This window comes from Schistocerca serialis, chromosome 1, assembly GCF_023864345.2.
Source record: "Schistocerca serialis cubense isolate TAMUIC-IGC-003099 chromosome 1, iqSchSeri2.2, whole genome shotgun sequence".
Classification (NCBI taxonomy): domain Eukaryota; kingdom Metazoa; phylum Arthropoda; class Insecta; order Orthoptera; family Acrididae; genus Schistocerca; species Schistocerca serialis.
The window spans coordinates 1,018,442,690-1,018,468,640 of NC_064638.1; the positions used below are offsets into that span (position 1 = coordinate 1,018,442,690).

The 25,951-nt window shown below is 40.4% G+C and overlaps 1 protein-coding gene across 1 annotated transcript in view; it reads left to right on the forward strand.

The window, feature by feature from the left end:
• The window catches only part of LOC126413465 (sodium leak channel NALCN), a 429,358-nt gene that overhangs the window by 225,026 nt on the left and 178,381 nt on the right, over positions 1 to 25,951 (forward strand). The gene's annotated exons all lie outside the window — the stretch shown is intronic.

Consider the following 25,951-nt stretch of genomic DNA (forward strand, 5'->3'; position numbering starts at 1 on the left):
TCTATTGAGTTGCTAGGACTGTGCACTAAATCCCACTGCAAATTTTCCGGTAACCGGCTTTTCAACTTCATAATTGTAGTAAGCACTCCCAGTGGACATTTCAGATGTATTAACCTTGCAAGTTCACATTTACAACATTCTTACATTGTCCCGTTCCCATATTTAAATGTTGGCCCATTCAGAAACTCATTTTGGAGTCACGTTTGCTTCACTTCACTCCAGAACTTGTTCAGGAAACTGCTTTCAGTTATTTCGTACGTACTGTACGTATCACTATGTATATTTGCCCACGATTGTGGCTCCCTTCCAAATGTCCTTTCACGGATTTTATCTTTGCCTCGTTGGACATTGCCCTTATAAAATCATCCCTGCGTGCTGATAGAAAATTTACTGGGTGATATTTCCCACTCACTGTTTGCAAAACAGTTGATCTATCCTAAGTTCATCCACGGAACACTGATCACTGTAGAGGTTTGATGTGCAGCTAAAGAAGTCATCTATTGAGTTGCTAGGACTGTGCACTAAATCCCACTGCAAATTTTTTGGTAACCGCCTTATTTAATTGATTTGCTTTTTAACTTCACTATTTTCAGTTTTAATGCCAGATTCTACTTATCCCTTTTTTTATCTACTTCTTTCTCCCCTTTACCTATTCAAATGGATAAGTTGCTAATAGCCTCTGTCATCTCAGCCATTAGAGCATCTTGCCTACTCATACAGTTTCTTACGTTGCCTCCCAGATCTGCCTGCAACTTCTCCACCTTATCACTGAAATTTTTCTCCTCTTGATCTACCTTAGAGTCAAGTATCCCAACTTCATCAGAAATTTTGCCCATTTCATCCCGAATGGTTTTTAATTTTCCGTCCATCTATTTCTCGATTCCACTAACCATTTTACCTATTTTGTCTTTCACAACCGAAGTTATTTCAGATTGAACCAAATCAATTTTTAAATTTAGGTCAACAATATCGACTTTAACAGAGATGGTTTTTAAATTTATGTCACCGATATCGGTTCTAACAGAATCAATTTTGGATCCCATATCGGTTTTAACAGAATCAATTTTGGATCCCAATCCTCTTATCATTTGCATTAATTGCGACATTGTGTCTCACCCAAATTCATCTCCCTTGCCTGATTTCATACTATTTGCACTACTAAATTCACTGCTGATCATGCTCTCCTGCCCTGACTTCAGGCTAAGCAGCTCATTAGTATTTTCGGACCCACACCAACTAGCCAGCTGCTAAATATTAGCAACATCTATTACTGGCGATTGAAGTATACAGAACCATACATCTCACTATCGGCACAGGTACTTAGCTTTGTCGTGCTTAATCCTTCTGCTATGGTATTGCTGCTGATGTTGCAGTTGAAACCAATGCTGAAGATCTTGTACTGCTGTGGTACTGCAACCACTGCTGTGCGATGAATCGCCTTTGGAGATGCTGCTGCTGGCTGGAAGCACGTGCTTGCGATGTCACCTCTTTATCACTCCTAACCACTACTAAAACTCGGTACAAACAATTGTTGCAAAATTTGGAGCTCAGAGCCCCCACGTAAACTGCCTAAGCTGCCATAGACTTGGGACCTAGACACAGAATGTTGTTAACTGTGAGAATTACAATTGTAATATCACAACTATTAAGGAAACCTAATATTCAGTCCTGGACTGATCTCACATGTAATTTTTGTGAGAGGTCCTGCCTATCAATGTTCAGATAATACTTTTGGAAACACTTTGCAGAATTCGAATCCAATTCTAAACTTTCCAGAGTACATATTCCACAACTAACACTTTCCAAAATCCAATCCTGTTCCAACACTTGCAGGATTCTTATTCCTCAACTAACATTTTCCAAATTCCTGTCCCGGACGAGTCCCCAATTGCGAGCAAACATCCCATAGATGCTTGGGCTCACATGCGATTCCTCTTCATCAAAATGTCTTGGCTCAAACTCGTGTAGGGGTTGAACAGCATGTGTCGCATTACACACCCTAAATTAGACACTTGTAACCCTTTGGTTAAGTTGTCTGGCTGATGGGAAGTTTGCGAAATACAAAGTTAACATAACATATAATAATAATATTGGGAACTAAATTAATGACCCATAAATGATGTAGGCCACACGGTTGTGATTTGGTTAGAATAATTTTTATTCATAAAGTAAACTAATAGCGAAAGTGGTCATATTTAGAGTTAGTATTACACTTGAGTGCATATCTGTTTGATACAGCTCAATCATTCACAATCTCATCGCAAAACACAAGTCCAATACTCTGCCTCCTTAACTACACAAAAAGTTAGAATTCACATCAGGCACACGGCTGCTCACCACTCAGATACTCTATGAAGCTGGTATCTGTACAGATATCATCGGTGATCTTGCAGCTCTCGAAGAATTAAGTTATAATTAAATCTAGACCTTTCACTGTTTACAAGTGTTGATAAATATCAACGGGGACAGTTGAGAAATATGTGCCCTGACCGGGACTCGAACGCGGGACCTCCTCCTTACATGGCAGACTCTCTATTTGACTGAGCCACCGAGGGCACAGACGATAGTACGACTGCAGGGACTTACCTCTGGCACGCTCCCCGTGAGACCCATAATTTCCAACTTTCAGTCCACACACTACATTAATGTGGGCAGGGGCACTACAAATGTAGTCTGTGGACAGGAAGTTGGAAATTGTGGGTCTCACGGGGAGCATGCTAAAGGTAAGTCCCTGCAGTCACACTATCATCTGTGTCCTCTGTGGCTTGGTCGGATAGAGCATCTGCCATGTAAGCAGGAGGTCCCAGCTTCAAGTCTCAGTCAGGGCACATATTTCTCAACTGTCCCCGTTGATATTTATCAACACTTGTAAGCAGTGAAAGGTCTAGATTTAATTCTAACTTCATGCTCAGATACTAAGTCCCGCGTGCACACAACACGAAATTTTTTAAGTCGTTTCACTTCTCAACTGACTAGAGCATTTCCCTTTCATGAAGCCATCCATCTGATTGGCTATAGGTTATTCTACATTATTTTACATTTTATTATATTTAAATAATCAAAGATTGACCACTTTCATGTTGTAAATAAAGTAATAATATCCATTACATAATTAACATTAAATTCTTTTACATAAAACCAGTACAATTTCCTTATTAACTTTGAATGCCACGGCCAGTAGCCTGATAAATAAATAAAGAACAAAAGTAACTATTGTGCACTAAACTGTACAACAAATATTCTATTACCCAGTGATTCAATAAGGTGTCATGCTGTCATCAATAAATGTGTTTTGTATGGAGGAAATGATGATCTGATACTTAACTGTAAATACTCATAATTTAAATTTACTAATCTTTTAAACAAATTAAGTTACAGAGTTGATATTTACAAAAATGACTCTAAGCACTATGGGACTTAACATCTGAGGTCATCAGTCCCCTAGACCTAGAACTACTTAAACCCAACTGAACTAAGGACATCACACACATCCATGCCCGAGGCAGGATTCGAACCTGATATTTAAAACATTTGTCATTTTAATGATGCGCTTCTATACGAAATGTCGATTGTTAAGATCAACCAAAGGGTTCAGATTTTAGCAGTCAGGTCTTTGTTACAAAACTTGTTAATTTCACTTTATTACTAAATCCTAAACTATTATAGATATGACCAGTATTCAAGTTTTATTGGGGTCACCATGAAATTTTATGGAGGATGGCAGATCAAAATTACTGTGGCTTGATTCCCTGCATTACTACAGAATTAAATAGTTTTCATAAATGTTCCCCTTTATGGCCGATCTTAAATCCACCATATTTAACACCAATACATCTCCTTGGCTGCAAAAGCCTTTTACCGGGTTTCCCTATGACGTAGGTTCTCGTCTGTCTCACTCACACACTACTACGGTTAGGCCTCAATAGATAATAGGCGCCTGTGAGTTTCCCCACCTCGTGGTGAATCTGTGCCATTTGTGGTGCATGGTCCTGGATGACAGGGTTCATTCCAAAATTCCTGTAGGCTGACTCTTTCAGCCATATACTTAAATGAGAGCGAAATGCTCGTTAACTTGCAATCTCTACACTTCATGTTAATTTCTTCAAGATTTCTTTGTGGCATATGGAACCTTATATAATGGGTGTTATCTGTGTTGATTGAGAGACTATTTGCAGAAAACCAGTTTCAAACTTCAGAGAAAACTTTGTTTGTTGTTTGCTCAAGATTTTTATCAGTCATTTCATCAAAGAGGAGTGATCTACCATCTGCAAAAAGAGTTAAATTACTTTTTGTATTGGAACCAAGAGGGAGGTCATTAATGAGAATCAGAAATAGTAGCAGACCCAAAATCGAGCCTTGGGGCACACCACAACTTATGGTACCCCACTCTGACAAGGAAGGTTCTCTGGAAGAGCCATTCATCATTATGGCCTGCTTTCGGTCCTTTAGGTATGACTCAAGCCGCAAACCTACAGTACCACCTAGTCCTCATGTTGTGCCTTTTTCAAAAGAATTGATGGTTTACATGATTGGACACTTTCAGATCACAAAAAAAAAAAAAAAAAAAAAAAAAAAAAAAAAAAAATATATATATATATATATATATATATATATATATATATATATATATATATATATATATATATATATATATATATATATAATGGAAGGAAACATTCCACGTGGGAAAAATTATATATAAAAACAAAGATGAGGTGACTTACCGAACAAAAGCGCTGGCAGGTCGATAGACACACAAACAAACACAAACATACACACAAAATTCAAGCTTTCGCAACAAAATGTTGCCTCATCAGGAAAGAGGGAAGGAGAGGGGAAGACGAAAGGAAGTGGGTTTTAAGGGAGAGGGTAAGGAGTCATTCCAATCCCGGGAGCGGAAAGACTTACCTTAGGGGGAAAAAAGGACAGGTATACACTCGCACACACGCACATATCCATCCACACATACAGACACAAGCAGACATATTTAAAGACAAAGAGTTTGGGCAGAGATGTCAGTCGAGGCAGAAGTGTAGAGGCAAAGAAGTTGTTGAAAGACAGGTGAGGTATGAGTGGCGGCAACTTGAAATTAGCGGAGATTGAGGCCTGGCGGATGACGAGAAGAGAGGATATACTGAAGGGAAAGTTCCCATCTCCGGAGTTCGGATAGGTTGGTGTTGGTGGGAAGTATCCAGATAACCCGGACGGTGTAACACTGTGCCAAGATGTGCTGGCTGTGCACCAAGGCATGTTTAGCCACAGGGTGATCCTCATTACCAACAAACACTGTCTGCCTGTGTCCATTCATGCGAATGGACAGTTTGTTGCTGGTCATTCCCACATAGAATGCATCACAGTGTAGGCAGGTCAGTTGGTAAATCACGTGGGTGCTTTCACACGTGGCTCTGCCTCTGATCGTGTACACCTTCCGGGTTACAGGACTGGAGTAGGTGGTGGTGGGAGGGTGCATGGGACAGGTTTTGCATCGGGGGCGGTTACAAGGATAGGAGCCAGAGGGTAGGGAAGGTGGTTTGGGGATTTCATAGGGATGAACTAACAGGTTACGGAGGTTAGGTGGACGGCGGAAAGACACTCTTGGCGGAGTGGGGAGGATTTCATGAAGGATGGATCTCATTTCAGGGCAGGATTTGAGGAAGCCGTATCCCTGCTGGAGAGCCACATTCAGAGTCTGGTCCAGTCCCGGAAAGTATCCTGTCACAAGTGGGGCACTTTTGTGGTTCTTCTGTGGGGGATTCTGGGTTTGAGGGGACGAGGAAGTGGCTCTGGTTATTTGCTTCTGTACCAGGTCGGGAGGGTAGTTGCGGGATGCGAAAGCTGTTTTCAGGTTGTTGGTGTAATGATTCAGGGATTCCGGACTGGAGCAGATTCGTTTGCCACGAAGACCTAGGCTGTAGGGAAGGGACCGTTTGATGTGGAATGGGTGGCAGCTGTCATAATGGAGGTACTGTTGCTTGTTGGTGGGTTTGATGTGGACGGACGTGTGAAGTTGGCCATTGGACAGGTGGAGGTCAACGTCAAGGAAAGTGGCATGGGATTTGGAGTAGGACCAGGCGAAACTGATGGAACCAAAGGAGTTGAGGTTGGAGAGGAAATTCTGGAGTTCTTCTTCACTGTGAGTCCAGATCATGAAGATGTCATCAATAAATCTGTACCAAACTTTGGGTTGGCAGACTTGGGTAACCAAGAAGGCTTCCTCTAAGCGACCCATGAATAGGTTGGCGTACGAGGGGGCCATCCTGGTGCCCATGGCTGTTCCCTTTAATTGTTGGTATGTCTGGCCCTCAAAAGTGAAGAAGTTGTGGGTCAGGATGAAGCTGGCTAAGGTGATGAGGAAAGAGGTTTTAGGTAGGGTGGCAGGTGATCGGCGTGAAAGGAAATGCTCCATCGCAGCGAGGCCCTGGACGTGCGGAATATTTGTGTATAAGGACGTGGCATCAATGGTTACAAGGATGGTTTCCGGGGGTAACAGATTGGGTAAGGATTCCAGGCATTCAAGGAAGTGGTTGGTGTCCTTGATGAAGGATGGGAGACTGCATGTAATGGGTTGAAGGTGTTGATCTACGTAGGCAGAGATACGTTCAGTGGGGGCTTGGTAACCAGCTACAATGGGGCGGCCGGGATGATTGGGTTTGTGGATTTTAGGAAGAAGGTAGAAGGTAGGGGTACGGGGTGTCGGTGGGGTCAGGAGGTTGATGGAGTCAGGTGAAAGGTTTTGCAGGGGGCCTAAGGTTCTGAGGATTCCTTGAAGTTCCGCCTGGACATCGGGAATGGGGTTACCTTGGCAAACTTTGTATGTGGTGTTGTCTGAAAGCTGACGCAGTCCCTCAGCCACATACTCCCGACGATCAAGTACCACGGTCGTGGAACCCTTGTCCGCCGGAAGAATGACGATGGATCGGTCAGCCTTCAGATCACGGATAGCCTGGGCTTCAGCAGTGGTGATGTTGGGTGTAGGATTAAGGTTTTTTAAGAAGGATTGAGACGCAAGGCTGGAAGTCAGAAATTCCTGGAAAGTTTGGAGAGGGTGATTTTGAGGAAGAGGAGGTGGGTCCCGCTGTGACGGAGGACGGAACTGTTCCAGGCAGGGTTCAATTTGGATGGTGTCTTGAGGAGTCGGATCATTAGGAGTAGGATTAGGATCATTTTTCTTCGTGGCAAAGTGATACTTCCAGCAGAGAGTACGAGTGTAGGACAGTAAATCTTTGACGAGGGCTGTTTGGTTGAATCTGGGAGTGGGGCTGAAGGTGAGGCCTTTGGATAGGACAGAGGTTTCGGATTGGGAGAGAGGTTTGGAGGAAAGGTTAACTACTGAATTAGGGTGTTGTGGTTCCAGATTGTGTTGATCGGAATTTTGAGGTTTTGGAGGGAGTGGAGCTGGAAGTGGGAGATTGAGTAGATGGGAGAGACTGGGTTTGTGTGCAATGAGAGGAGGTTGAGGTTTGCTGGAAAGGTTGTGAAGGGTGAGTGAGTTGCCTTTCCGGAGGTGGGAAACCAGGAGATTGGATAGTTTTTTGAGGTGGAGGGTGGCATGCTGTTCTAATTTACGGTTGGCCTGTAGGAGGATGCTCTGAACAGCCGGTGTGGATGTGGGAGAGGAGAGATTAAGGACTTTTATTAAGGATAGGAGTTGACGGGTGTGTTCATTCGCTGAGTTGATGTGTAGGTGAAGGATTAGGTGGGTGAGGGCAATGGATTGTTCAGTTTGGAACTGGTATAGGGACTGATGGAAGGAAGGGTTGCAGCCAGAGATGGGAACTTTGAGTGTGAGGCCTTTGGGGGTAATGCCAAATGTCAGACAAGCCTGAGAAAATAAAATATGCGAGCGTAATCTGGCTAGGGCGAAGGCATGTTTGCGGAGGGAATGTAAATACAACTTAATGGGGTCATTGTGGGGGTGTTGTGAGGGTGACATGGTATTAGAAGGTGGAAAGTGTAACATGAGGTGAAATGAAAATGAAAATAAAAATATATGGGGAGAGATAAAGGTGAACCGGAAAGAAACTGGAGATCTGGAATGAAAAAAGGCGAAAAGGTGTTGGTTACAGCTGGGCTATGTTGGACTTGGGTTGGTAGACAACGATGTGCATAAAGGTTAGGTGATTGTGTTGCCGCCAAAACACGTTAAAGGACGGAGAAATTCGGGAAAATTTCGAAAAAACTGCGTGTAGTATATTAAAAGGAGTGGTATTGTGGTGGCAGATTATGAAAATGAGGCTAACAATTGTCTGACGAGGAAATAATGGCGTTAAAGGTAACCCCATTCCCGATGTCCAGGCGGAACTTCAAGGAATCCTCAGAACCTTAGGCCCCCTGCAAAACCTTTCACCTGACTCCATCAACCTCCTGACCCCACCGACACCCCGTACCCCTACCTTCTACCTTCTTCCTAAAATCCACAAACCCAATCATCCCGGCCGCCCCATTGTAGCTGGTTACCAAGCCCCCACTGAACGTATCTCTGCCTACGTAGATCAACACCTTCAACCCATTACATGCAGTCTCCCATCCTTCATCAAGGACACCAACCACTTCCTTGAATGCCTGGAATCCTTACCCAATCTGTTACCCCCGGAAACCATCCTTGTAACCATTGATGCCACGTCCTTATACACAAATATTCCGCACGTCCAGGGCCTCGCTGCGATGGAGCATTTCCTTTCACGCCGATCACCTGCCACCCTACCTAAAACCTCTTTCCTCATCACCTTAGCCAGCTTCATCCTGACCCACAACTTCTTCACTTTTGAGGGCCAGACATACCAACAATTAAAGGGAACAGCCATGGGCACCAGGATGGCCCCCTCGTACGCCAACCTATTCATGGGTCGCTTAGAGGAAGCCTTCTTGGTTACCCAAGTCTGCCAACCCAAAGTTTGGTACAGATTTATTGATGACATCTTCATGATCTGGACTCACAGTGAAGAAGAACTCCAGAATTTCCTCTCCAACCTCAACTCCTTTGGTTCCATCAGTTTCGCCTGGTCCTACTCCAAATCCCATGCCACTTTCCTTGACGTTGACCTCCACCTGTCCAATGGCCAACTTCACACGTCCGTCCACATCAAACCCACCAACAAGCAACAGTACCTCCATTATGACAGCTGCCACCCATTCCACATCAAACGGTCCCTTCCCTACAGCCTAGGTCTTCGTGGCAAACGAATCTGCTCCAGTCCGGAATCCCTGAATCATTACACCAACAACCTGAAAACAGCTTTCGCATCCCGCAACTACCCTCCCGACCTGGTACAGAAGCAAATAACCAGAGCCACTTCCTCGTCCCCTCAAACCCAGAATCCCCCACAGAAGAACCACAAAAGTGCCCCACTTGTGACAGGATACTTTCCGGGACTGGACCAGACTCTGAATGTGGCTCTCCAGCAGGGATACGGCTTCCTCAAATCCTGCCCTGAAATGAGATCCATCCTTCATGAAATCCTCCCCACTCCGCCAAGAGTGTCTTTCCGCCGTCCACCTAACCTCCGTAACCTGTTAGTTCATCCCTATGAAATCCCCAAACCACCTTCCCTACCCTCTGGCTCCTATCCTTGTAACCGCCCCCGATGCAAAACCTGTCCCATGCACCCTCCCACCACCACCTACTCCAGTCCTGTAACCCGGAAGGTGTACACGATCAGAGGCAGAGCCACGTGTGAAAGCACCCACGTGATTTACCAACTGACCTGCCTACACTGTGATGCATTCTATGTGGGAATGACCAGCAACAAACTGTCCATTCGCATGAATGGACACAGGCAGACAGTGTTTGTTGGTAATGAGGATCACCCTGTGGCTAAACATGCCTTGGTGCACAGCCAGCACATCTTGGCACAGTGTTACACCGTCCGGGTTATCTGGATACTTCCCACCAACACCAACCTATCCGAACTCCGGAGATGGGAACTTTCCCTTCAGTATATCCTCTCTTCTCGTCATCCGCCAGGCCTCAATCTCCGCTAATTTCAAGTTGCCGCCACTCATACCTCACCTGTCTTTCAACAACTTCTTTGCCTCTACACTTCTGCCTCGACTGACATCTCTGCCCAAACTCTTTGTCTTTAAATATGTCTGCTTGTGTCTGTATGTGTGGATGGATATGTGCGTGTGTGCGAGTGTATACCTGTCCTTTTTTCCCCCTAAGGTAAGTCTTTCCGCTCCCGGGATTGGAATGACTCCTTACCCTCTCCCTTAAAACCCACTTCCTTTCGTCTTCCCCTCTCCTTCCCTCTTTCCTGATGAGGCAACATTTTGTTGCGAAAGCTTGAATTTTGTGTGTATGTTTGTGTTTGTTTGTGTGTCTATCGACCTGCCAGCGCTTTTGTTCGGTAAGTCACCTCATCTTTGTTTTTATATATATATATATATATATATATATATATATATATATTTTTTTTTTTTTTGGCTTTGATTATTAAAGGAGAGTATTGCTTGTTCAGTACAAAACACATACTGACTATTGTTGAGGGTATTGTGGAAGTTGAGATGGTTGATGATCAATCTGCGCACAATATTTTCAAGAATTTTTGAAAAGATAGATAACCCTTTGCACTCCGTAAGGCAGACACAGTGCGGCTCTGTGCACTCTTATTTAAATTGCCGCTGCCTGGGTGGCAGTGAACCACAGAGATTTGCACGGATTTCTTTGTGGAAACAAAGGGGTATACATTAAAACAAAATGTGTGTTTTCATTCATATATTTACGTAAGCTTTTACAGTACAAAACTTTCCATTGTGTGGTATTTTTTGAAACACTCTTCAGGGTGGAGAGCTGGGTTTCATGATCATGTTTCGCAGTAATACACAGTTTCACACCTGCCACCTTTCTTTTTTCTGTCTGAGCACACTGCACAGTCCTTACACTTGTTCCCAGGAAGCTTGTTGATAATGTGCAACTTTCCATTCAAGTGTTCCTCGTCATCAGAAGTTGAACAACGTCCTCGTTTCTGTCCTTGAGTTCTTTCTTCGGCAACTAATCCTCTTATAACACTTTTATGGAATGCTTTGTGAGACGGTATTGTCAAGTTGTTTTTCTCACAGTGGTTCTTGTATAGTAAATAGCTGTTTACAAGTCCTACCTCCAACAGCCAGAATTATAGTTTTCGCCACCACTTGAGACTTTTCATTAGAAAACTGTAACTGGAAATAAAATGGTCAGATCAATCAACTCCACCCATCTTTGAAGTATAATCAATAATCACATTTGGTTTCTTTATTTCTTCCCTTTCCTTTCTGTTTCTCCTTTCTGTAAGTGACACTGAGTTATTGGCTTTTGTAGAAAGCGTGAGAACTGATCGTTTATCTTGCCATGCCAGAACCATCATTTTGTTGTTGCGGAGGCATTTTATTTCGTGCTTCCTTAGATGCAGAGCTCCTTTCTTGACTGCAGCTGGAAGGTTTTTTCGATTGGCCGGAATCGTTCCTGTGAGATGCATGTTCTGTTTCAACAGCTCATCAGCTAATGCAACACTTGTATAAAAACGGTCAGTGTACAAAAGATACTCTGACTGCCCTGTAGCATTTCTAATATTAGCTAGCAGCTGAAGAACTATTCTCTCAGAAAAATTCAAGTGTGGACAAATCAATGACTCAGTTGTTACAGCGCCAAAATAGGGTATCAAACTGCAGATATAACCATTTGATGAATCCGAAATTACATAAACTCTGAGTCCCCATTTTTTTGGTTTTTGATGATTGTACATTTTGAATAATACACGACCCTTGAATGATACTGTAGATTCATCAGCAGCTAAATACTGATATGGTCGATAAATTTTGAGAAACGTGCCAGACAAGTAATTCAGTACATTTGTCACTTTACTCAGACGTGACTGAACCTGACTGTTGACATTTGTAGCACTCGTCGGATTAGAAACATGAAGTGCCCAGAACATTTGCATAAATCATCGGCGACTAAAACAGTCTGGAAAGAAGTTGGATGATTGTAACAATTCTCTTGAAAAAAGAGTCCTGCAAGTTCTTACACTTTTGTAATGCCATATTCAGTAGCACACCATGGAAACGTTTCATTTCTTCCATGGTAACATTTCTCCAGTCCCACCATGCAGAATGTTGTGGAAGTGGTGTCACTTTACGTATTTTTGATGTAGCATACCTATTCGTTTCATCTGCTATTTGTTGAAATAGGTTATCTGTAAAAATTAATTGAAAGAATCCGACAGGCGATGATAGAACAGAATTACTTTCTGTTATAAAACCACACTTTGATTCGTCAAAAGGAAAATCTGTGAAATCAGTGTCAGTGTCGCTCCACATTCACCACGAATCCTCTGCTGAATCACTAGAAACATGCACATTGCCACTGTTTTCATTGCCATTGTCACTCGAATTGTTTTGAAATGAATCACTATCATAATCAAAATCATTTTCACTCTCGTTTTCACTTAGAGATTGCTCTAAAAGATCTAAAATCTCTTCCTCAGAAAGGACTGTACGTGAAGAACTAGCCTTTTCGAGCGCATGGACTTGAACGGAATAATTACAATCTTTGACTTTACACAGCTGCTACTGTTCGACATCGATTTAACACTAGTTCTCCTAGATGGCAGCATACTGCAGCAATAATGCCTAGTAGACTCAAAATATGTCTGAGAGCTTCGAAAAGTCGTGTCGAATGAGGCTCGACATCGGAGCAGAAAACTAATTTCGCGATGTCGAGTGGCACTCAACGTTGGAGTGGAAAGGGTTAACAGGGAAATTGGGTGATAGTTAGTGACACTGTTTTTATCAGCTTTTTTAAATAGAGGTATCATTACAGCCAGTTTTAATCTACCGGGGAAAATTCCTTCTTGCAAAGATGCATTGAATATGTTACATAAGACTGGATTTTATGACAGTATTCCAGATTTTTTTAATATTGTTTTGTGGTGTCTCAATATCAGTTTTTAAGCACATAATGTTTGATTTATTTATAACCTTCTGTAGAATGCTACAGTAAAGTTTGTAGTGTTGCTGTTTCTTTAGGTCTTTACAAGTTTTGAGAGAACTATATAGCATCCTTTTTGTTCTGCAGGATGTTTTTATTCCTGCAGTGAGCCATGTTTTGTCAGAGGCTACATGGTTGTTTCTAAATTATTTTTTTAAAGTTAGTTTCAAAGTGTGACATAAATGCATTTAAAAACATATTGTACTTTTTATTCACACCTTTTTCACTGAAAACTGTGCTCCTGTCTATCTCCTGGAGGCTACAGTTGAAATTTTTAAGGGACTCATCATTTCTTACCCTAAGAGAATTCCAAGAACCAACCATCAAGGTCAGAAAGGCCATTAACAATTGGGCATAAGCTGGTATTGTTGACTCTTGACTTACCTACAAATATATTGTCAGTCAGAGTTTGACAGTTATTAGTAATCCTAGTCAGCAATTGCACTACTGTCATCAGGTTAAAATATTCTACTAGATTTTCTAAATGTGCTGTACTGTTGCTCTCATTTAGAAAATTGATACTAAAATCACTTAAATTATTAAATTCTTGGACTTTGAACACAGCTGGGATAACAGAGACCCTAGCTGCCACCCGAACACTTTCATGTTCCCTATAGGAGCTCTGTAAAGTGCTAACACTACAACTGGAAGTTCATGTGTAGTAGGCCCCATCTCTACTCCATATATTTCAATACCCTTTTCTATACAGTGACTCTTTAAATCTAATGCTCTGTAAGATATGTTATTTTTTACACAAATTACAACACAATCTTTTTCCAATATAGATCTACAGTAAAGTGTCGCTATACAGTAACCACTCAACTGCAACATTTGAACATCTCTCATATGATGTTCGCTAAAACATAACATATCAGCATCTCTTATTTCTTGTGGATTCTCTAAGAGAACAAAAATTTGATTTCCTTTAGCTACAAGCCCTCTTATATTTTGGTGAATAACTGTCATTGTTTTATTTGTTGAAAAGCATACTTTCACCTAAAAAAGTATCTTATGGTTTTGAAAGAACTGTTTCTTCTCTCTTGCTCATGTTACTTTTGTCATTGTTGGTGGCAGGATACATAGGAAGCTGATAGAAAGTTTTATTTCTTGAAAGTTTATCTTTAATTATTTCATTGATGTGATCACTCACAAACATTTTCCCTTCATAGTTCAAGTGAAGTCCATGTTTGGTCTGTTGCTCCACACTTGTTGTATTCTAACACACTTTCCTTATTTTTATGTTTGTCTTCTGGACTACTTTGTTTACACTCGAGCTGTAAATCGAATCATGCCTATGAGCCACTGTGGCAACTATTGTGTTTCTAGATTTATTCACCTCTAGAAACTCATGTCAGTTTTTCACACAAACCTCTGCTTCATTTTTAGCTAGTGTTTGATTCTGTTATGCAAATGGTGAAGTTACTATCTTGCGTTATTTTCATTGGAAAGTTGTAGTCTTCAATATAACTTGTTCTTGCTCCAGGTTTCACTACACCAGTCACTGTTATGTCACAACTTTTTTTCTTGGAAAGTATTAGATAACTTTCTGCGATGGCTGTGTGTTAATGAAAGTACACTATTCTTTCTTTTTGATGATCCATGTTTCTTTTTGGTTTTATTTCCAAAAAGTTCACTTTCAGATCACTGGTATCTTCAAGATCTAATAGAACAGTTCTGCATTTTTGCAGAAGAGTAGAACTGTCCCAGTAAAACTCTTAAATTTCAGTATCACTGACGAATTAAAAGATAATTGTAGTAAGAAGATTTTCTCGCTCACTCTGTACAGGGATAGGAATGGAAAGATGGTGTGCTATTTACCACACATTTTCACATGTCAAAGTTAACTGAATTATAGAAATCCTTTGGTATGTTTTAGTCCCAGCTGTTCATTGTTAAAGGTACACTAGGCTACAGGATTCCCTTGGAATTGATACAGATCTGGCATTTTATTTTCATCTGACTTGTTAAACGTTTTTCTTCAAAGAAGTATATTCAGTGATTAGTTGTGAGTAATGGATATGATGTATTTATAGAGATGCCATGTTAAATATTGCTTCTTTCATAAAAACACAACAGAAATTGAGTTCAGAGATGACTATCAAAACAAAGGCTTCAACCCACTGCTGTCACAGCAGAACCACTGCGCCAGCACCAGAAATACACGATTGAATTATTTGAATAAGAACTACAGCACAATGTTAAAGAAACTATTTGGTAAAAAAATATTTGTACCCACACTGTGTAGTTTGAAAATAAACTATCTTTCCATTTACACCAACAATCATTAAGTCTTTTTTTTTTTCAGTTTCTCCATCTTCCCAATTCTAAAAAAAGATTCAATATGTGAGCTAATTCATATGCAGCAACATATGATGTAATATGCACCAAATGCATAATCACAATGACCCATATTTCTCATTTCAAACTTTTTGAATATTACAGTAAGTATGACCATTGATGAGATGATGGGCACTTCACCATGAAACTGACATATAAAGCTATAGGTAACATAAAAATCAACTTTTTTTTAATGAATAGTTTCTGTAAAATTGTGTGAGAAACTCTGCAGACCTAACAGAACACATGTGATTTCTGCTCACAGGTGAGACTGCCGCATATTGAGTAGCAGGGTAACCAGCATTCTCTGTGTGCATTCGCAGGTGCATATAGCTGTGCTGGACGGCATGGCAAATTGGTGCACAGGCCACTGGCTTTCTTTCTGTCTTACACTAAAGCCTGAATACAATGAGCAGATTCAAATGCATGTAGCCTGCATTAACTTTGCAGAAAAGAGACTTGCACAGTTTAGACTGATGTGGAGAGCTGTGCCAGACCTGTCTTTGGACCGAAGACGACAACTGCAACATTCGTAACTTGTACTGTAGGAGTTACAGCTCATATAAAAGCAACCTCACTTTCATCATTCCCTTAGTTTTTATGGTCTCACTCTCCTGTATCTGGTTTGAACTACATACTTCAGATATCATCATTCCATCAAATGTTTTCCGCTGACCTTTCTGTCTTGCAAAATTCATGATTCATCTATGATGATCTGGAAGTTTGCAATTCATTTATGCTTTTAAATGTTGTGCCTGTCCATCCCTCTACACATTTTCATGTTTCGTGCCAAGCCTTATTTATTTAGTTCCATTTTATTACATTCAAAATGTAAGATGTAAAGTTTTACATATAAGTTTGCACAAATTGTAGGTACATATGGACTGATAATTTTCTTATCAACACATCTTGATCAACTATAATAATTTAAACAATATTTTATGTAATTGTGTTTAAGAAAATGTAATTCTTTGTAGACACAATTAGACACAAAAGATGCATAGATGAAAAGTAATTGACACATCCTGATTGATTGTACCAAAGTGAGTGATATCCTAGATAAATGTGTATTAAGAAACTAGAATCCCATGCCCACATATATGGCCATAAAAGACACATTAACGGGAGTACATTAGTAAATTGCTAGGTAGCGATATTATGAGGCAGAACCTATAGACTTGAGCAATATTCCAAATGTTCATTAATACTGTCAAAGCTGCAGATGACTAGTAAATTTTGTAGTTTTTGTTTTAATGAATTGAAGTTTGGTGGTCTTTGGTCATAGATTTTCATATTCTTTTGATCTTATTTTTTACATTGTCATATTTGTTATTACTGCTGTTTATTACACAATTTTTCTTCTTTTTTTCCACCCGAGATGAGTGTGAGAGCAGCTTGCATGGGTCAAGGCAAGTCATTTGTTTGGTCCTCTTTCTCAGGACTCGAGCAGCTCTCCATACAGTTAGTACATATGGCTAGATGTTGTTGATTGTCCACTGAAGCTCCAAGCAAGTTAAAAGTAAACAGCTTCTTGCTTTGGCAGTGGAAATGATTATGTCATTTACTAGTGATAACTGACAGGTTAGGTTAGGGCATCAAGAAGAAGGGTCAAACTGTGTGTATATGTAGAGGGGGGAGTGGCAGATTGTTTTTCCAAGCTTTATCATCAGTTATTACATTGGTGATGGTCTGTGATGTGATTTGGAAGTTGTTGATTGTCTACTAAAGCTCCAAGATAGTTAGAAGTAAACAGTTTCTTCATTGTCTAATGCTGGGTCCTGTCCCATGAACAATAAAGACAGAGCCTCTACATTTGTCTGTTTCCTGTTGGCTTGTAGTAAATGGTGATGCAATTGTAAAAATCTGGGTATGGAGCCCAGCAGTGCAATCTTTGAGCCTTCTTCTCTGGGACAGTAGCCATGGAGATCAAGTGATCCAAGGAATGGTTTTCAATCAGTGACGAAATGAAATTTAGTGTCATATACTTTTATATGACATTTCTTTATCATAAGCACCTCTTTTTGTATTTGTGAGTAATTACTTTCATCTGATGTTTGCAGGAACCACACCTAGATCATGTTGGGACACATGTCCTATTATCACTAATTTTTTTGTGTGTGTCCAGGCACTCATGTAGCCAGACCAGATGCTGATCAGAGTTTTTGTTTCTGCATTTTAAATGCTTATCACATTCGGGCAGGTAGGTTAGAAAATTTAAAAAGGGAAATGGATAGGTTAAAGTTAGATATAATGGGAATTAGTGAAGTTCGGTGGCAGGAGGAACAAGACTTTTGGTCATGTGATTACAGGGTTATAAATACAAAATCAAATAGGGGTAATGCAGGAGTAGGTTTAATAATGAATAAAAAAATAGGAGTGCGGGTTAGCTACTACAAACAGCATAGTGAACGCATTATTGTGGCCAAGATAGACACAAAGCCCATGCCTACTACAGTAGTACAAGTTTATATGCCAACTAGCTCTGCAGATGATGAAGAAATAGATGAAATGTATGACGAGATAAAAGAAATTATTCAGGTAGTGAAGGGAGACGAAAATTTAATAGTCATGGGTGACTGGAATTTGTCAGTAGGAAGAGGGAGAGAAGGAAACATAGTAGGTGAATATGGATTGGGGGAAAGGAATGAAAGAGGAAGCCGCCTTGTAGAATTTTGCACAGAGCATAATTTAATCATAGCTAACACTTGGTTCAAGAATCATAAAAGAAGGTTGTATACCTGGAAGAATCCTGGAGATACTAAAAGGTATCAGATAGATTATATAATGGTAAGACAGAGATTTAGGAACCAGGTTTTAAATTGTAAGACATTTCCTGGGGTAGATGTGGATTCTGACCACAATCTATTGGTTATGAACTGCAGATTGAAACTGCAGAAACTGCAAAAAGGTGGGAATTTAAGCAGATGGGACCTGGATAAACCGAAAGAACCAGAGGTTGTAGAGAGTTTGAGGGAGAGCATAAGGGAAGAATTGACAGGAATGGGGGAAAGAAATACAGTAGAAGAAGAATGGGCAGCTCTGAGGGATGAAGTAGTGAAGGCAGCAGACGATCAAGTAGGTAAAAAGACGAGGGCTAATAGAAATCCTTGGGTAACAGAAGAAATATTGAATTTAATTGATGAAAGGAGAAAATATAAAAATGCAGTAAATGAAGCAGGCAAAAAGGAATACAAACGTCTCAAAAATGAGATCGACAGGAAGTGCAAAATGGCTAAGCAGGGATGGCTAGAGGACAAATGTAAGGATGTAGAGGCTTGTCTCACTAGGGGTAAGATAGATACTGCCTACAGGAAAATTAAAGAGACCTTTGGAGAGAAGAGAACCACTTGTCTGAATATCAAGAGCTCAGATGGCAACCCAGTTCTAAGCAAAGAAGGGAAGGCAGAAAGGTGGAAGGAGTATATAGAGGGTTTGTACAAGGGCGATGTACTTGAGGACAATATTATGGAAATGGAAGAGGATGTAGATGAAGACGAAATGGGAGATAAGATACTGCGTGAAGAGTTTGACAGAGCACTGAAAGATCTGAGTCCAAACAAGGCCCCGGGAGTAGACAACATTCCATTAGAGCTACTGATGGCCTCGGGATAGCGAGTCCTGACAAAACTCTACCATCTGGTGAGCACGATGTATGAGACTGGCGAAATACCCTCAGACTTCAAGAAGAATATAATAATTCCAATCCCAAAGAAAGCAGGTGTTGACAGATATGAAAATTACCGAACTATCAGTTTAATAAGTCACAGCTGCAAAATACTAACGCGAATTCTTTACAGACGAATGGAAAAACTGCTAGAAGCCGACCTCGGGGAAGATCAGTTTGGATTCCGTAGAAATGTTGGAACACGTGAGGCAATACTGACCTTACAACTTATCTTAGAAGAAAGATTAAGAAAAGGCAAACCTACATTTCTAGCATTTGTAGACTTAGAGAAAGCTTTTGACAATGTTGACTGGAATACTCTCTTTCAAATTCTGAAGGTGGCAGGGGTAAAATACAGGGAGCGAAAGGCTATGTACAATTTGTACAGAAACCAGATGGCAGTTATAACAGTCGAGGGGCATGAAAGGGAAGCAGTGGTTGGGAAAGGAGTGAGACAGGGTTGTAGCCTGTCCCTGATGTTATTCAATCTGTATATTGAGCAAGCAGTAAAGGAAACAAAAGAAAAATTCGGAGTAGGTATTAAAATTCATGGACAAGAAGTAAAAACCTTGAGGTTCGCCGATGACATTGTAATTCTGTCAGAGACAGCAAAGGACTTGGAAGAGCAGTTGAATGGAATGGACAGTGTCTTGAAAGGAGGATATAAGATGAACACCAACAAAAGCAAAACAAGGATAATGGAATGTAGTCAAATTAAATCGGGTGATGCTGAGGGAATTAGATTAGGAAATGAGACACTTAAAGTAGTAAAGGAATTTTGCTACTTAGGGAGTAAAATAACTGATGATGGTCGAAGTAGAGAGGATATAAAATGTAGACTGGCAATGGCAAGGAAATCGTTTCTGAAGAAGAGAAATTTGTTAACATCGAGTAGAGATTTAAGTATCAGGAAGTCGTTTCTGAAAGTATTTGTATGGAGTGTAGCCATGTATGGAAGTGAAACATGGACGATAACTAGTTTGGACAAGAAGAGAATAGAAGCTTTCGAAATGTGGTGCTACAGAAGAATGCTGAAGATAAGGTGGGTAGATCACGTAACTAATGAGGAGGTATTGAATAGGATTGGGGAGAAGAGAAGTTTGTGGCACAACTTGACTAGAAGAAGGGATCGGTTGGTAGGACATGTTTTGAGGCATCAAGGGATCACAAATTTAGCATTGGAGGGCAGCGTGGAGGGTAAAAATCGTAGAGGGAGACCAAGAGATGAATACACTAAGCAGATTCAGAAGGATGTAGGTTGCAATAGGTACTGGGAGATGAAGAAGCTTGCACAGGATAGAGTAGCATGGCTGCATCAACCCAGTCTCAGGACTGAAGACCACAACAACAACAACAATCACATTCATTTGGCCAAGCAAATGTGAGACTTTTGCAGTGTAGTTTGTAGAATGGATGCATAAGATCAACTGGCTAGGTGATAAATTTTATGTCGTAGTTGACTTCCATTAAGAAACCTTGTAGTTATGCTATATTCTTGTGGCACAGTAGTGTGTCAATTATGCTAAGTGTTGATCTGTGGGTGAGAAGCCTTTTACACGAGCATATGATTGACGTACCCTACTTTCTTTTTGAAAAACGTGTTCATCAAGGTTATACTTTACACCTATATCTCATAGGCAAGAAAATGCTGCATGCGCATTTTTCAGATCTTTGGCTTTGCTGTGATCTGTCACCATGATATTGTCAAGGTAATTTGCACAATATGGGATTGCTGCTGTAAGTTCCTTAATGTAGTGCTGAAAAATTGCTGGTGCAGTTGCAGCATAGATATTTTTACAAGCTATCAGGCATTTTGATTTCATTATTTTTTTCAATTCCTCATCTAATGGCAGTTATATATAGGCTCCTTCTAAATTTGTTTTCAATAAATTCTTACCTCTAGCTAATTTTGTCAGCGTTTCTTTTGATCTGGTGATTGAATATTAATCTATGATTGGCCAGTAATTATTGAGTTGAAATCTCCACACAATGTTAGTGATCAACTTTATTTTTCTGTACTACTATTGGTGTAATCCTATTACTTGACTTCACAGATTAAATGACTAATGAACTTTTTAGACACTCAAGTTCTACTTTAATTGATTGTCTTACTGCTATTGGCACTAGATGCCCTCTAGAGAATTTGGATGATACCACAGGCTTTAAAGTAAAATGCACTGTGGAAATGCTGGTGTACCCCAGACCACATGCTAATAATGACTCAAATTCCTTGCTTAAGTTTTCTAAGGGACTGGACAGAATTCCAGCTCAGTTAAACTTACTATGTCCTGTATAATAAATGTAAAAGCCGTGAATGTATTGATTACAAAAATCTTGAGCCGCTACCAGATGAGGAATTTCATTAGTCAGTTGCTTGTATTTCATTTCACTTGTGAAAATACCTGTAATTGGAATCTTTTGTTGGTTGTATGACACCAAATGATGATTAACTCTGGGTAATAGTGGAGAGCCCGTTCATTGATAAGTTCCAAAGTTGATTACAGTCACTGTGGCACTGGTGTCGATAGGAAAGACACTGGACATATTGATTGAGAGTTAGGTTCGCAGATGTTTAATGGTATTGATTTGAAGCTGTATAATATTTAGCTCCTAGTGTGTTAATGTCCATTTTATTAGCTTAATCTCCTGGAACTCCTGCAGTTAATTGTTACTGCTCACAATTTCTAAATGCCCTTCTTTGACATAGCACCGACAATCTTCATTGCCGAATGGCAGTTCATTGCTCATGCAACACTAAATGCTGACTGCAAGAAGGAGGTGCTTGATTATTTTGGAGTGTGCCTTTTGTTGACTGATTCCACTATTTTACACCGGGTCGTAAAGGGTGCTTAGTCTGTGCCCACTATCATCTCTGTTTTTATCCAATGTTAACATTAGAAACTATCCAAAAACAATATTCTTGATCTTCATACTCTCACTATTTCGGCAGCTGCTCTATTTGCACTTTGGCCAATTAATAGTCAGGGGTTCTTTCTGTTGCACAACAAACTTCCACAGCTTTTTCTGCAGCATTTCCAGCTTTTCTTCCTGCTGGTGCTGTTGCTCAAATTGCCGCTTTTGAGATTGTGCCTCTAACTTTTCTCCACACCATTGCTGTCATTCCATTTGCTGTACTTCCAAGACAGTTTTTCTCACTCATTGCTACATTTGCAGAAACTCTATATCCATTTTATTGTTTGTTCGTTTGTCCACACACAATGTTCGAAATACCCCATCACCAGTTTTGTTTCAGCTTGCAACCACATTTTACTACAGGAATACAAGATAAAATAAATCACAGTATGGAACACTGAGTTCACTCAACAGTGTAATGCTATTCTACACGCTTAGAAACCAGTTCATAGCCAAGAGAAGTTGACAGTACAAGCACCAGTAAACCAAGCAAAGTCTGTGAGAGATACCAAGTAATGCACCAGTTTTCATTGTTGTTGTGTCCATCCAGCAGATAACGATGATAAACAGAATAGGCAGATTACCAAGAGAGAACTGATCCTACCATGGTCCCACTCTTCCTCCCCTCCCTCTGGCCTTTAATCACAGGCAGAAAACAGCTGACCATGCCCATGTGACAGATTATGGCTTTTGATGGCATCAGTTTGTTCTTGTGTGGTGCCATGGTCTCCCTTAGTGAGAAACCATCCCCAGCTGTATAGCTGTCTGAGGCAGGTCAGCATCAATAGTGCTCTTGGGTTCTAAACTGTTAAAGAAAAAAAACACTCCTAGCTTGAAGTAGGAAGTGAAGTGGGATTCAGTAGGGGAGTTTGGAAAGCCTGCAGAGGATCACATAAACCAGACCCTAGTTTAAGATAAACCCACCTGTTATGAGAAGGATCAAAGATAAAGGTGAAAGAAAATTAGTTTCAGAAAGTGGGTGGGGGGAGGGGAGGGGGTCAAATATAGTACTTTGGTCCTGTGGCAGTTCAAGTTCAGAGATGATAGAAGGGGCTGAGGGAGATATAAAGATTAAATAGGAAATGAAAAGTGGAAAGATAAACCAAAAGCAAAATTTCGCAATCAACCATAGGTCAGAAGATGAAATGTTGTGGAACTATGGCCACAATCAGCAGTGAGTGTGATCTGACTTGCCCCAGCTAACAACTGTTATCTTCAAGTGTCCAGTTAAAGGGTAAATTAGCCCAAGAGTACTGTTTAAGTTGTTAAAAGTTGGGAAGCTTTAAACTCCTGTTCACAGGTACTTTCATTAGGCACAATTATCTCTGATGTTTCCTAGATAACACTTGACTTTTAAATCAACTACATGAAGTGCCATAATGGCAGTAATTTGTTGAAATAATCAGTTGCACTGCACAAATGGCACTGTTTTGAGGTATTGACATGCGGTACTTTTTGGTGCAGTGTTTTAATAATGAAATATAGAGGCCATGTATTTTACCTTGTTACTGATTTATAGAGAGATTGAATGATCATTTGTCCTTATAAGTAGATCTGTAACAGTAAATTAAATTTTAATTGCTATCGTGTTTTGTATTGCATTTCTTACTTTAAATGCTCAATTTGTCTGTCTCAAAAGTAGACATTAAGAATAATTGGTCTAACTTTTCAGAAATTCCTGATTTATTGTGAATAATTGTTGCAGCCTCAGAATTCATGTTACTGCCTCTTCACAAGGGTTGAATGGTGTCTGTTAATGTAGTCTCTCATAAAACTCCATCCTTAAAAGTTTAGTGTTGTTAAATTGTACAAACTGTTAAACCATTTATGGGGACCATTGCTCAAACCACCTGTGTCTAACTACTAAGGGGCACCATGTTGTTGGCACAGTATCTCTTGCCATACGTGTAGGGGAATGTCTTCTAGCAGTTTGGCAGTTTCATTTCTAAAAATAATATACAGGGTATCCCACTCAAACCTCCCTGATTTCTAGGACCCAGGAGGGAAAAACCACAGTAGATACAACAATGAAAAATGTACCACAATTAGAGCATCTCAAAGAATTTATATTCCCACGTCAGAAGTGCCAAGTATCATTGCCAGAGTGCAGCGTGGTCGCATGAAGTGAAAATGGCGATTCCACAGCAGCGCATGCAAGCAGTTGTGTGGTTTGCAGAAACAAAATCGCCGGTTACTGTGCAAAGAAATTATCATCGTGGGTATGAATTTGATCCACCTGATGTGAAAACAGTTAAGGAATGGTATAGGAAGTTTTGGCAACAGGAAGTTTTCTGAAACATTCTGGCGGTGCACATTACGGAGTTTCAGAAGAGACAGTGGAGGACATCAGACAAACATTTCTTAGAAGCCCATGTAAGTCAATTTGTCAAGCATCTAGGCAACTTGATGTACCTCAATCAACATTGCATCATGTAGTTCACCAGCATCTTCATATGTGTGCTTAAAAAGTGCAAATTCTGCAACATCTCATGCCAAATGACAAACCACGCCTACAACAGTTTGCTGCAGATATTCTGCAGCTTATTGATATGGATGCCAGCTTCCTGGAAATATGTTTATTCACAGATGAGGCAACCTTTTATCTATCAGGAAGGGTTAATAGGCATAATGTTCTGATTTGGGGTTTGCAAAATCCACACGTTGTCATTGAACACGTTCGTGACAGTCCCAAACTAAGCGTCTGGTGCAGCTGATGCACAACATGATTGTTGGACTGTTCTTCTTTGCGGAACAAACATTGAATGGGTCAGTGTAGCTGGACATGTTGGAGCAGTTTGTGTACCCTCAGATACAAGACTTGCAACCCAACATCATTTTTCATCAAGATTGAGCTCTGCCGCATTGGTCAATGGCTGTTCGCAAGTTCCTGGATAAGAAATTTCCCAATCGTTGGATTGGATGCAGAGGACCCATTGCCTGGCCACCACGTTCATCCGACATTCTGCCGCTTGATTTCTTCATGTGGGGATTCATAAAGGACCGCATGTGTGCGACCAAAGTGGACAATATTCCTACGTTTTGACATCGTATCCCTAATGCGATTGCAACAATAACAGAGAAATGTTACAAAGAACTTGGCAAGAAATTGAATATAGACTTGATATTCTTCGTGCTACAAATGGTTCACATGTAAGGTGTATTGATAATAAGTAAATAAATTCTTTGAGGTTCTCTACAATGTTGTGATTTTTCATTCCTGGGTCTTTGAAATCAGGGAGGTTTGAGTGGGACACCCTGTATAATTCTGCCCAATTAGTATGGTGGTGGAACAAATCAAGTTGGCACCACCAATTACTCCTCAGATGAACCACAAATCTTTCTTGGTGATGCTGCTCTTGAATATAATGTGGATTTTCATGTACTCACTGATGATGGATTTGCTCAATAAATACTCCTTCCCCCAGTGAAAATAGCATTATATACGAACAGAATAAAGCAGGGAGACTTCACAGTGTTGGAACATCAGCAGTATCTTGAAGTCTGGATGCAAAAATTTACTTGCCTCGAACAATATCATATTTTGAAAGTCAGCAATGTATGAAAAGATACATTGCTACTTTCCATAAAGAAGACATATTAGAGGGTTGTGGATGTTAATGTGAAACACTACAGTATGTCTCCATTAGATTCTTAAGTCATTACTGTGCTTTGATGTCTTGAATTGTCATTTTGGAGATAAAAATGCTCGTTTCTCTCATGCAGTGGCCCATAGCCCTAAAAGTGTTGATATTGGTACCCTTATGACTGGGAAATTTGCATCTACAGCTCTGCAACCCACTGCTTCAGAATCAATGTGGGAGTTGGCTAACCAATTGTTAGTGTTACTTTTCATGGTGACTATCAGCTAATAAAACACACAAAAAGTGTAGTGCAGCACCACAACAACCACAGTGTAACACATCAGCAGCTTCATCATACAGAACCATACTTCTCAACACACCCAAGCCCGTACAATTAGTGGACAAACCCCTGCACACTTACCATTGATTGGCTAGCAATTTTATGGCCATAGCTCCAAAGGTGATCATTAATGACCTTCAGTTATTTGGTAT